Genomic DNA, 13,438 nt, shown 5'->3' on the forward strand with positions numbered 1-13,438 from the left:
TACTACTCGGCGGTTCTTTTAAAACTCGTAAACACTAGTCCAAAATTAAGTTCAACTATATCGAAATAATATGTTTTGGAATAAGAAATTAGAAATGTACGTTGTTATTATTATGACAGGTAAATTATTCAATGTTTTAAAAAAAGGAAAAAATGTTGCTTTTTACGACTTCAAAACACGTAAAACCGATAATTTTAAAAACTTAATTAGTTTTTGAAATAATGAGTGTCTCGTGTTTTAAGGACCACCCGATATGGCGGTATATATATACATACACTACAACCCTTCTCTAACACCGCCGTGCAAAGGCTTATTTGCGCGTGGTCCCGGCAGATCTCTGACCCGCTGCAGACTCCGTGGCGTATCATCCGCGCCGCTTTACCTATTATGCACACACGTTCCACCCGCTCGCGCGCTCGTGTGTGTGCGTCTGTGCTCGTGTGTTTGTGTTTACGAAGAAATTTCACGCGCCGCAGCGATTTCGATTAACCGACGAACCGCTACGTACCGTACCACACCGCATCACACCTTTACTCGGAGCTGGCGCGGATACGTTTCCACTTTGTAACTTCATCGCGTACAAGACTCTTATTTATAAGTATAGCTATTACGTGAGCGCGATTGTGTAAATATACATATCGATATTAGACGGTATATATATTATAATAGGTAGGGTATAATCATATAATATTATATATATAACATAGGTACCTTTGTAATATATACATCATATTATAACTGTGTAGGTGTAAAGGTATTTATATACCTATATGTACGCGAATACTGTTTACATAATAAAGTATATATTATATATAGGTAGATACAAAACGGTGGCGATAACGTGTAAATTTATGTTTTCCAGTAAGTTATATACGCGTTTCAAGTGGGTATGGACTATGGAGTAAGTATTTAAGTTTACATTATTATACATACAAACTACAATATACTACACCGCCGCGTTGTAAATATTGATGGATATATATATATATATATATATATATATATTATACATAGAGAGAGAGATGTTTAGGCGTGTACACGTCTCACTCTATATAGTGTTTACAGAATATTGCAAGTATGATGCTGCGCGACTTCCCATCTCGTATTTTACACCTCATCCATTATGTGTATAGTTTTGTTGTGCGCATAACATACACTACCTATGTAATTGAGCTATATAATATTCAAGAATAACTTTGTAAGTCTTATAATTTTTCCAAATTCACTTTATAAAATACACTGCAACTTTGCTCCTGTATAGTTCAAGTCTACTAATATTATTATCACGGGTAATATTCGCTCAACCTGTCCAAGTGAGACAATGAAAATGACTAGAGTATTTTTGTATATAGTCATAGGCACATAGTCAAATCAGGCATTTTACTAAATGCCCTAGGCATATAGGTAGTTAAAGAATTTAATTTTTATGCAATATCACTATCCGCATAGACATTTAGTCAAATGCCTAGTCATTTAACTAAATGCCTATTTTAAGCTAGGAAAATAATAAAAATCAAAAATCTTGTATTATTTTAAACATTTAACTATATTTGTTATGAATAATTTATTGCTATTTTATGTATAAAAAAAAATATGCAATTATTTATTAATATGTAAAACACGTAGGTATATGTAATATATTTAATTTTATACACATTGGTACTATTGTTTTAAAACTTAAATCATAAATATATTATACAATTATTACTAATTGGATGTGATAGTATGAGTATAAAAAATGATTGAAAAGGTTAAATTATAATTACAAATTTTTGTTCATTTTTATTTATTACTTATTGCTACATGTAATTGTTTGGTGGCATTTGCTGGAACATTTAATATTTTTTTTAAAACATAACTTACAACTCAATATAGATAAAATTCCTATAAAACCAAGTAGATACCTATATTAATTTTCCAAGGTAAAACCAATGGAACTTTTATTTTTATTTAATAATAATATATATAGTACTCACTACATCGTACTAGTACTATATAAGACTTTAGGGTGTATAAATATAATATACTCGTACTATCGTCTACATTTATCATACCTAAATACCTAATTATTGATTAATAATTTCCTATACATATTTATGATTTAATTCTTAAAATAATAGTACCGATGTGCACGAAATTAAACATATTTCATATACCTACGTGTTTTACATATTAATAAGTAATACATGTTTTTTTTTGTATTTATATATATAAAATAGTAATAAATAATTAATAGAAAATATAGCTAAATATTTAAAATAATACAAAATGTTTCATTTGTATTATTTGCCTAATTTGAAATAGGCCTAAATGCCTAGTAATATAGTAAAATGCCTGATTTGACTATATGCCTATACGACATGATAATATATATAGTAAAAATGAAAAGGAAACACTAATTTAATGTGATATAGCATTTTAATAAATTAAATCTTAAACTATAGTAAAGGTTATATTTGATGTACCTTTATACTTAAATAAGTATATGACCCAGTTAGGGTTTTTTTCTTTATGTAGTATACATATTACATAATGTCAATTAGATAATGACTATAACAACTTAACTAATATAACGTTTTAATCTACCACAGTAATATATAATAATAATTCCTATAATATAAATACAGTTGTGGGTAGGTAGGTACTCATGACTCACGAGCCATGTTTATAAAGGTATTGTTCAGTTAATTTTCCTTTTTTGTTTGTATTGAGAAGAAAATGATAGTCACATAATTAAGAATGTAATACACTAATAATAAGGGTTAATAAATTCGTTTTGTACTACAAACTCTGTCGGTAGGTCGAATTACAATTTATAGGTGTGTATAATGTATACGAGTATGTATAAATATAATATACGTGTAATAATATACGTAGGTTGGACATTTTAAGAATGGGTGCTTTTAGCTTGTGACAACTTTTTTTTTACACTCTAGGATAAAAAACGCATGTGTCGAAAAACAATACGTAAAAGGGTTTGCTGAATAAACAAGAGTGGTTGAGGTGTAGTAGGGTCGAAAACGCATTAAAGGAGCGTTTACTTTTCATAACAAATTGCCCTCTATACATACTGGTGCACCTTATAATATTACAATACACATATACGTTGATACATTTATATGAGTATATATGCAAATGCGAATGGCTGCGGGTGATCTTTCTTTCCATCATCTGCTCGATGATGGGTTATTTGTTTTTTTTCTTCTTTTCTTTATTCAGACCTTAATGTTTACGTTCAATATAACATTCATATAAACATATGCACACATACTATAGGTATACTTGTATATAGGTACATATGATGTGCAGTATATTATTTAACTATAGATTCGTTTTTTTTGTCAGTTTTTGAAGAGTTTATGTACATAATAATATTATATTATATACTTGGTATAGCAGTATATAATATAGTATATACGAGTACTATATACTAAATAACTCTATGTTATAACTTTTAAAATCTACAGAAACTTTAAGAATGGATTCAATAATAAAAACTAATTTAGAATTGGCCAATGTAATTTAATTTATTTTCAAATCATTAAACTTGTTCATGATAGTTTTGAAAAAAATGGGTTAACAAACATAATTTGTAAATCTCATATCACTAGAATAAAATTAATGCATTAGGAATATTTAAAAAAAAAATTGATAATTACATACTCATAAGTATTATGCAATATATATATATATATTTAAGTTAAAGAATTCTAATATTTTTGGGATAACCTATTGTTCAATAAAAAGAATGATTTTCACTTGAAATTATTGTGAGTATAGCAAAAGAAAAACAAGCATCTTATTTGCACTACCTATCCAAATTCCTCAATTACAAAATTCTCTCTAAGAAAACAAAATATTTAGACTGTACACATCCATAATTAGACCTACTTATGGGTGTGAAGTATAGATAACAAATGTGACAATAAGACGATTTAGAACTTTCGTAATTAAAATATGTAAAATAATATGTCAACGAATTCGTGTAAAATGATCAATGAATAGAAAAGGAAATTCAACAAAGAAATTCAGAAAGAACTGTGTAACCTAGCACCAGTCACTATAGTTAACTACTTACATAAAAGGACAAAGAATACAGTGGTTGGGCCAAATGATGAGAAAAAAAAACTATTAGAGAAGTTGTAAAATAAAAATCAAAAGAAAAACGGCAGACCGAGAAAGAGGTTTTTAGATATAATAGAAGAGAATCTTAAAGCACTGGGAATGAAAGAATGGAAGGCAATTGTTTAAAATCGAGAGAGATGAAGGGATCTAGGAATATTGGCCAAGACTCTATTAGAGTTATAGATTCCAGCGATGATAATGATGATGATATTATATATATAATATAAATATACATACAATATAAGTAATATAAAAACAAAATCGCCTTAGTCTCAATTACACTTCCAGCTCGCGGAGATCCGTAGTAAAATGTTCAATGACCTAATTACAAGATAACCAAAACGTTTATTTTTTTTTTTATCTCTCGTCGCTTATCGGTTTACCCTGCACCGCCCATTGGCTAAAGTAAATCCTCGAAAAGAAATCCCTTCTCCACCTTTTCGTGGAACGGCGACAACGACGACGATGCAAATGTAATCCTCTCAATTTCGATGGTTGTTCGCGCCAAAACGGCGTGACAGTTAATGAGCGTCGGTCGCGTAATCCCACGAGAAGATAATCTGGCCCGGTATTCACGCCGAAGGGGTAATTAAGTTATATATACACTGTATATACGCTTGCACACATACAATTGCTCTGTATATACAGAGGGAGGGCGTATTTTCTTTTTGATTTTTCTTCCCAGTGCCAGGCGGCGGCGACGGCGAAAACGAAAAGCGAACAGCCGGGTGTCTGATTTCCCACGCGCCACAATCCCAACCGTTTGTGTAATAGCTTGTAGCCCAGACGCTTGTATATGTGTATATGTGTGTGTGTATGTGTGTGTGTGTTTCCTGCTTCTCTCTTTCCATCAGTTTTTTCCTTTACTTTTCCTCCTTTGCCTCACCATTTCCACGAGTCTCGCCAACGTGTATACAAAAACAAACAAGTTTAACAAAACATATATATATAATACAGAACACAATATCCACTTGTGAACAATTGTCAGCCACACTGTAATTTATTGGTCTTCTTATAGCGCACTAAATGCCATCAAACGACATTTTGTTTGTTCGGTGTATATATATATATTATTCATTACACTCACTCTTGGCAATGCGATCAACAATGTTTACCGGTCATGCATCAGCACATGCGTGAATCCTTAACCTGGCCTAACATCAAAGACTGTTACCAAAACTTATCAATAACCTATAAGTTTATTAATATATTTAATTAAAGAAAAATGCGACGGATTTGTTTGTGGATCCGTCTGAAAGTTTCTAAACTTAAATTTTCAATATAGCTATACCTATATAAATACAGCAGTAGTTCTATCAGATATCTGTGTCGTTTCTTATATAGGTATAATGTATTTATATAATTTGAGTTAGCATAATTTTTAAGTAAGCTTATAGGAAAAAAATTAAAAATTGTTATTAAAATGTAGTACATAAAATAAATAATGGAAATTTAATAGATATTTTAGTTAGGTATTTAAGTATAATAGTGTGGTCAATAATAATAAATAATAGTTTTAAAATCCTGATAGTATGTCTCATTACATCAAATACGGGAATATTATAATACAAACTAAATATTCGTTACACCTTACACTAAAATAAAAAATTTAAATACTACTTAATATATATAATATATATATGAATATTTTTGTACCATTACATGAAACTATAAAAATGCTTTAGGTTATTAAGTTTCAACATAATGTATAAAAATGTTCATATAAAAAATTTTGCTTCCAATGTTTGTAATTCCTCTTCTGTATTAATAGTAGATTCTGTGATAATAACGTAATCCAGCAACTTGTTTTTCAACAGATTCTAATTTATGCTCTAAAAAAATTAAGAGTATTATATATATTATATTTATAAACAAGTGTATAAGTATAATTAACAATTTTCAAGATAGATAAGTGTATATTATATATAATTATATGATTATAATGTTAACAAAATATCAAAAATTATAAATTATAAAAAATATTATTTAAGAGCTTCATTTTTTTTCAATCATAACAAATGTATTTTAGAATAATAATTTATGATTACTTAAAATAAACATTGTGTAAATAGTTATTAGGTACATTATAACAAGAGAAAAAGTAATAGAAAATAGTAATGCCATATAGCTTGAATTCAGTATAATTTACAAATTAATGTAACTATTTGTTTTGGTAATATTTTTTTAAGTATTGTTATAATGAATATTGTATTTTGATGAATTTTAATCAATAACAGTCTCTACATTTCTAGTAAATTTTGAACTAACTAAGTAGAATAGTTTAAACCAACTTGAGAAATAATATGTTTTTGTACAAATACAATTTTAAAAATTCCCTTTTAATTTAAAAAATTCACATTGTTAAGATGCGTCATAAACTCATAACTTTTGTTTTAATATTTTGGAAATGGAACAGTCATTTCATGACAAACGATAAACACATAGAGTAGCATGGATTATCATAAAACATTGATATACAGTAACCGATGGTCTCGAAGCTTTATGTAAGAAGACGTAATAGACGTATAAAACAGTGAGCTACCGATGAACCGAATGATACGTCGACTTATAAGTTTTTAGTATGGGGTAAAAAGACTTAATATGACTTAAGCATAATAATTTATTTTAACCAAATGTAATGTATACGTCGTAAAAAATACATAAGCCATAGTTGATTTAATAAAATGGTAAAATATTATGTCTCGAAAATAATTTAAATTTTTAAATTTTTGGAGGTTATATTCTTAATTTTAATGTTTAATATTTACTCATTCATTTCATTTCCATAAATATTATTTTCCTTCACCTTAGAAACAGTATATTATTTTAAATTTTGAACTTAAAATTTGACCTTTCACAGTTAACAAAAATAAAAATTATATTTTCTTAATAAGTTTTGTTTTATTTATATAACAGTTTACAATAAAGATAAGAAAAAAAAAGAAAACATTTTTTAAAGAAAGAAAACATGGAAAAATATTTTCAATTTCAATTTTAAACTAAGACTAAGACTAAGGTCTGAATATACTAAAAATCTCTCCAATCAGAGCACGGGTAGGTGCATTTTTCTGGTTTATTAGACGTATATAACGTCTTCTTAAATGTTTTATTTTTAGTCGATATCTTTGGGGTAAACGTGCACAGCTCGCTAGAGCACTTCTGCGCTTCTTTTCCGAACCGGACGTGGTAGTAACACCACGACTTTGGGACTGTATGGGTTTGTCCAGAGGTTTGAATTGGCGGAGCGCGATTTGTTGGCGCGCAATTTGTTAACGCACGATTGGTTGGCGCTTGAATTGGCGTCGCGCGATTTGTTGCTGATTGAACTGTTGGCGCTCGATTTTTTGACCCTTGAACTGTTGGCGCCTGGTTTGTAAGCACGTGGTTAAACTTGAATTGCGCGAACTCGGCCGAGAGTGACCGGACGGCGTCCTCCAGTGCACCAAGGCGCTCGTCAATAATTGTCCGAGGCGCATCGGCGACATCGACTTCGCGGGGCATGAGTGAGTCCAGAATGAATGAAGACACGATTCCTAATAACCGTTGAACAAACGAATATGAATCTACCGACCATGCCTTTACTTTTTGCAAGGAATTCAAAAAATTCATCTTGAATGAATCAAGCACAATTGAAATAGCACCTTCAAACAAATACAATTTTTGATTTAACTGATAAAAGTAGGTTAATAATACATTTTAGTAATTATCTCTGTGTAAAGTTACGTAGGCGAGTTTGATTATTGAAAAACACACTTTTGAAATAATTAAATGTATACTTACAATTTAAACAATTGTTCAATATTGCTTACTATTAGAATAGGATGCTAGAATGCCAAAAGAAAAGTAGATACTCGAATTAAATATGATTAATCAAAATTATATTTTATGAATACCACGTCAAATGTGAAATGCAAATATAAATTATGAATTCTTTATATTATAGACGAGTTAAATTTATTTTACACTGCAGATGTCTACGGTTGAACGTTCAAAATAATACTGACGAAATTTTATGTCTAACAGGAATGAATAGATATATTTTAACACCGAAAAATCATTTCATTGACGACAACATTTCTATTGTTTTTGTGGCCAGAATATATTTATATGTAAATAGCTAAATTGGTTTTATAATACAATATATCTATGGCATTACTCCTATATTGTAATCGTGCATTATGTCAAACAATTCTATTTATTTATTTATTTTTTTTTTGTATTAGACATTTAATCAGTATTGTTAATAATTAAAATAAATCGGCTCATTTCGTGAACACGAGAAGACTTTTTTTTTATTCGTGTAACCTAGCTGGCTAACCTTTTTTTTTAACAAATTGTTTAAATCTTCATTAAACTTTTCCATATTCGAAACAATAGTTACGCACTGAATCAATTAACCTGCACTATAACGTACAAACGATTCGCGGTTACTAAATAATTTATTTTTGAGAATAGTTAAAAGGCCGATTGTGGCACTCCATGATAAGCACTACAACTACATATAATTTAACTTATAAATTAGTAAATATAGTTATAGGTAATATATTATGTCACGTACACACGTATAATATGTGGACAAGCGGACATCCCCATTGTAAAAATACGATAAGAACTTACTAACAAACTACCTAGTGACAGATAATAATTTTTAAATGATAATTTGACTTTATTTTAGCCATGTTTTACGATTTATCATTATTCGTTAAATCATTTCATCCGTTTTCTATATTGCCCAATATACGAAGGGCATTGTATAAAATGTCCGGATAATGTATAAAATGCCCGGGCATTGTGTAAAATGCCCGGGCATTGTGTAAAATGCCCAAATTATATACTTTGCCAGGAACATATAATATATATATATATATCTTATAAATTATAAATATTATGAATGATATACAAGCCATAGAATTGTTATTTTTAATAATTTATACCTAAAAAAATAACAATAAATTAAATACAACCCATTTATTTAAAACGTATGAATATACTACATTAAATCATGCTAAATTCTACACTTTTTAATGCAATTTATTATATTATAGTAAATTCTTCAACGTACCATTGTAGTTTTATCTGCAAGCATAAAGTACAGTTGTATTATATTTCTAAAATATATTAAATTCTATACCTACCTTTTCTAGAGATCAATAATTACAGTTAATACATTTTAAAATTGAATTAAACAGTATATTAAATATCTATTATTTATAATTAAAAATGTTTAAATGATTGCCAACTGTTTGGAATTATAATCTAAAAGAGATAAGAGATTAAACGTTTTTATTATTATGTAATAGGAAATTTATTCATAAAAATAATTAAAATAATTAATTAATTTTAATAGGAATGAGCCTTGTTAATACAAATAATAAATATTTTATATTTATATTAGTAATACCGGTTAAAAATATTGATCTATGATATTTAAGCATCTGCACAAAAACCTATAAACTTTTTTTTTTTAATGCTTACCTAAAATCAATTAATAACTTTGTAATTTGTATTAAGATACAGTATTAGGTACATAATGCAATATTCAATACGAATAAACATCTATTAACTCGTGAATTATAAATATATTTCAAAAGATAAGACACAATCGTTACTGAAACAAGGATACATTTTAATTTAATTTAAATACCTACCTATTATGTAACATGTGTATTATATACAATGATCACAATCATGATTAATAAGATTGAAAAACTCTCACTTTATATGATCTCATAAGTCATAAACATAATTATGGGTCTGTCCATACTAAGACTACAAATTTAAACTAATTTTTAATTTTTTATATATTTTATAAAATAAATAAGGCTGTTTTCATAAATGACTTCCCAAAAAACTATTGTTGGTTAGAATTTAGACCTATTAAATAGATTAATAACCCTATTAAGTAGACAAATTATATTTGTTTAAATTAGAACATAACATATTGTGTGTATACGAAATGATAAGGTAATTTTTTCTGAGGTATTAATTATGGTGACAAAATATTAATTCAAATTATATATTTTAACGAAAAAGTACCTATTGAAATTCGGCCGGTACATTTGGCTTGTATAAGTTTGTAACTCACGTTGTTATAATAAATATACAACAGAGATAGATATGGAAAAATTTTTGAAGTAATGGTCGGTCAGAAACTCAAAACTCAAAAGTGTTATTAAGTGAAAAAAAAATGACAAAAGGAACAATAGTAGCGGAAAAAATGATAAATGTCATGGCGTATAATATAGGGTCAGTGCCGGTCGCTAAGGCGACCCCGACATAGGTAGTAAGTATAATATATAAGAAGGAACGTAAGAATTTTTTCATTGCGTTTTTAAACATTTTCCGTGTCAACCAATATTATACGGCTCGATTATTGCACGGGCCATTTATTATGGCAAGGCTTTTCAGCAGCTTACAAGTTTGTGGGTTTCTTTCCCACACAAAAACAATATTATAATGACGTTTGTATATAAACGTTGCACTCTTCAAGTTCAAAGAAAATATATACAATAATACGTAGGTATATGACTGTACATTTTCGGTTATTTTCATAAACCATTATGTAAATAAAAAACAGCACCTACAATATATAGATTATAGGTACTATACGCATAATTAAGAACCTATTTTATGATATATACAGGTACACATATACTGATTATTATTTTCAGTTCAAATTGTTTTGAGTATAAATAAATAATAAAAATTCTTAGGGGAATTTTGCACAATGAAATAAATTTAAATTAAAACGTCGACCAAGAAGCATTCAAAGCAGTCATTTCTACCAACATTTCAATCCTACTGCACATTAGTACAATACACGTCAAAATAAAACAAATAAAACAAGTTTGATAATAATAATAATAATAATAATAAATAATGATCATTTGATAAACTAAAACACAAAATTAAATACAATACAATATTGAAACATGAAAAAGCCAAGGTTTAAATATAAAAGACGAAAATATTATAAATCACTTTCAAATGGGTGCGCATTAATAACCCACAAACACTTCATGGAAAAATACGATTTACCCATAAGTAACCATCTTAACAATTAACATAATACAAATAAAAATATGATGGTATAAGAAACAAACAACAAATACTATAGTTATACTACAAAAGTTAGAAGAACTAAAAGAAGTATAATAATCGGACCTTCAATTAAATATAAAATATATTTCAGCTAAAGAAACTAAATTATACAATTTAAAATAATTTAAGTTAAGTAAAGTACATTATAGTGAAGACATTATTACTAAGATTTTAAACTAATGTTGATACTATTTGAATTAATAAAATAAAAATAAAATTCTTAAATTATAAAATATATATACGAGTATATATATATATTAATCATAGATTTATTTTATAGGGCATAGCTCTTTTCCATCAAAAACGAAAAGAAATAGGTACGACTCGCGTTTTCGTCAATTAATATTTGGGAACTTTGATACAATGTAATGAAATCACATACTCATTATATTAAAATATAATGTAATTCAAAATGTCTTAAAAATTTTAAATTATAAATTATAATACAAGTAAGTAATAACAATAGGTAATTAAACCAAATATTATGTAAAATTAAATTAGAGTTTTTAAAAAGTTCCAAAATATGAATTATAAAATAAAAGTTTACTCATAACACACGCGTTATCATTAAATATCTATCAACGTGCACTTTAGATACATCAACTTATACTACGATTGCAAAGTATTGTTTAATATCGATTTAATAATAAAATATTAGGTACATTCTACGATGTAAATGATGTAATAACTAAAAACAGTAGGTAATCGCATAATATATATTTTCTATCTATAAAAGTCCGAGTTTATCGTGACCATTGTCCATTATTGGGTCATTATAGTGTTCTTATTATAACTTATTGTTTTCAAAGTAAGATAATAATAATAGGGCAGGTAAAAGAGCACCGAAATATATATGTACAGCAACTTTTCTGGCACAGCGTGTGGTAAGATGGCGGCGACTAAAGCTTAACGCAGCTGTAGAACTTTGTGGCGTGTCGGCACGGAAACGACTTAGCCACTGTGCAGCCCTCGTTTCCAACCCTTTCCGCCACCCCACAGGTAAATCGCATACATAGTGACCCTTGCACAACGATGGCCAAATCGTTATCTACCGGTACACACACACTCACTTTTCATCACGCACTCTATTATACAGGGTGTTACGAATTGTGTATATTTTATATTCCTGGACCATAGTTAAAATAGAAATCTATTCACCGTAAGTATAATATATGATCGATGGATATACATATTTTGTATTTTTATCTTTATAAGTACCAGTCATGTAGCATACAGCTAAATCGTCAAGTAAATTTCAATAATTGAACGCGTATTGAACGCAATATTGTGCTTTGTCTTATAACAATAACTTTATGATCGATTACAGGTCTTTGAATGCAAGTTACAGTTGAATTGAAAAGTTTCGAATTGCTTGAAACTTGATTTATTCTGTTGATAAATAGTATTAATTATACGTAGGGTACATGCGAGTAGGCAGACGAGATCGCCATTTTTCAGAGAAAAATATTCAATGTAGGTACTTGTTTATACCGATTTTACATTCATGCTATGTCCGTTTACAGTATTGTGAGATCTATATTGTTACAAAACGATGTCTGTACGATTGTATTTATGCGTATGCACGCGATATAAAAATAATTCTGGACGTGAGAGCCTTTACAGCAAGATGTTAAACCGTCCCGGAAGGATTCGGACGTATCACCACGGGTACATCCTGTACGCACAACAATGAAAAACCATTTTATCGAGCACAACGGGCGCGCGGGTCGGGGTCAGGAAAACGCGCGCCGTTCCACCACTCTGTAACCATTGTACAGGATTACCGTTGTCCGTTTTCCACCACGTTTCGTTCGCCTGACCGCTTGACATGATACGGATCAACCCATCAAATCCCATGTACGTATACACGTCACGCGCAATGATTGTACGTATTGCTATTACTCTGACGCATGCAGTCGCAGCACTAGGGAGGAGGTGTTGAAGCGGCCTAAATTTTGAGAAGTTTTATAAACGTATACCGTATAGTAACCATATTATATTAAAAATCATTATGTGCACACGACAAAATACATTTTTTTTTATGATTAAAATGTTTATAATATTGCAGCATATTATCGTCGTATCATTTAACACAAACTTATTTTATTAATAAATAATATCTGATTGGATTTTCAAAATAAAAACGCATTAGGTATACTATTATAGAAAAGTTAGTTGATTGTACTCGTATTATAGTTACCAGTATAAATAT

Source organism: Aphis gossypii, chromosome 1, assembly GCF_020184175.1.
Source record: "Aphis gossypii isolate Hap1 chromosome 1, ASM2018417v2, whole genome shotgun sequence".
NCBI lineage: Eukaryota > Metazoa > Arthropoda > Insecta > Hemiptera > Aphididae > Aphis > Aphis gossypii.